We start from the raw sequence: 2,211 nt of genomic DNA on the forward strand, positions 1-2,211 counted from the left end.
GGTCAAATTAATCCAGTTATAAACCTGTCATCTTGCAGGATCTAATTTGGCAGGAAGTTGGAATAAAAATCTGGAGCCAGGATGTTATTCAGGCACTCAGTCATGGATGTGGATCTCCTAACTATTAGGCTAACTTAATGTCCACTTCCCTCACATGTTTTTATAGTACAAATATACCTTCCTTCAAGCAGCAGAAAAATCCTAACTCCTTCTACTTTAATGAGATCATTTGGTCTGTCAATACTGATGATGTAAAATTATACCTTCACATATTTTTATAGGTTTTTCTCCCCAATTTTGTGATTGACCTCATTTGGAAACCCCTGAGTGTATGTGTATATTCCAGCCTATGTGTGATGTTTGAAGGCCAGTGCCTGGCATGAGCTACATGCTTAGAAAACTTTGTTGACTGAAAAAAGGTAAGAAGGAGAGATGTGTGTGAGAGAGAGTGAGAGACACAGAGAGAACAGATACAGAGGGGAGGGCATTTAGCCTAGCAGTTCAGCTCTTGGATGTGATGCGCATGCAACAGATTTCAGCAATGTGGGGTCCTGGCTTCATCCCTGATCCAGTGTCCTCCTAGAATGTTGATTGAGGGAGGAAACCTGTGATGGCTGGAGTGATTATGCCTGTGCTATCCCCATGGGAGACCTGGATCAAGGTCCTGGCTTCCAGCATTAGCCTGGGCCAGCCATGGCCATGGCAGACATTTGGGATTGAACCTGAGGATTAGAATTCTCAGTTTCTCAAGTGAGTATAATAAAATAAAGTAAAAAGCTATAGATGGTAACCCAAAATGGGATAATCCTGGTATTGAGAAAGCAACTGTATATCCCTCAGTTTGCTCTGGCTCAAGCTCCTAGTTAATCTTTTAACTAATATTGGGATCAGGAAAATGTAAGTAGCAATGTGTCTGGCTGTGTATGTCCAGCAATCTTTTCTGTGAGTATTTTGTCCTTTGAGGTATTTTGTTGCCCTAACTGAGTTTTAGTACATTTTTTTAAAAAAGTATCCGGTTTTGATTAAAATGTATAATAAGAATGCATGATCAACTTAATGTGGCCTTGTGATAATATGTATGTTGTGATTCTAGCCAAAAGAAAAAGGATACAGTCCACTGTAGCTGGATAATTGTGTAACATAGTTAGAAAGAGAACAGACTGATTGATGCTAACCTGTGCTCCTTATGTCATGGCTCTGTTGTATGATGACTAGCACATTCAAAATGTAGGGCCTCAAGAATGATAAGACTCTTGAGATGGTGTTACGGAATAGATAACTTTAAAGTGCTCAGTCTAGATTGTACTAATACTTGTGTTTAGTGGTGAACACTAATTTTTATACTGATGACTCATAAATCCTATAAGAAAGTCTCTAGGGAAGGCTCCTGGATGTACTGATCTCATGTTTTTCTCAGTGAATAAATTTATACAGTTGCTGAAAATGTTCAAGGTGATTTTGGCCAAGAAAATCTATGTTCAAGTATTTTTTCTTGAAAATCCTAAATACACACTTGCATTGTCCTTTGTCAAAAATCGTTTGATAAAATCCACTGAAAATCTGCTTTTCTGGATTCTCAATCCAAGTACCTATGAAACTGTGTCACATAATACAATGTAATTAATGAATTAAAAATAATAAATAAATTTTTTAAAAAATCTGTTTTTCTGTTTGTGGTATTTGGGAGTAAGTAATCTCTTTGTCTAGGTGCCTGATGATTTGTTCCCTTGGAGACAAATGATATTTTCTGAATAATGTCCACTTTCAGTTTCTATGCCATGGTTACATAATATGTCTTTGTGTACATAGTCTAAAACATTTGATTTCATAAGATGTTTTGTCATATTATTTTTACAGTTTCCCCTCCTTTTCTCATTGTTCTTTTTAAAATGATTTATTATTTTTATTGGAAAATGAGATTTACAGAAAGGAAAGAGAGAAAGATCTTCCATCCACTGGTTCACTCCCCAAGCCACAGCAATAGCCAGAGCTGAGCTAATCTGATGCCAGAAGTCAAGAGATACCTCTGGGTCTCCCACACGTGAAGGGTCCCAAGGCTTTGGGCCATCCTCTACTGCTTTCCCAGGCCACAAACAGGGAGCTGAAAGGGACGCAAAACAGCTGAAGTGTGAACTGGTGCTGCTATAGGATCCCAGCGCATGCAAGGCTACAGGGTTGGGGTCTTCCTTTGTGTTTTAAGGCTTATTCTTG

This window comes from Ochotona princeps, chromosome 24 (assembly GCF_030435755.1).
Source record: "Ochotona princeps isolate mOchPri1 chromosome 24, mOchPri1.hap1, whole genome shotgun sequence".
Lineage (NCBI taxonomy): Eukaryota > Metazoa > Chordata > Mammalia > Lagomorpha > Ochotonidae > Ochotona > Ochotona princeps.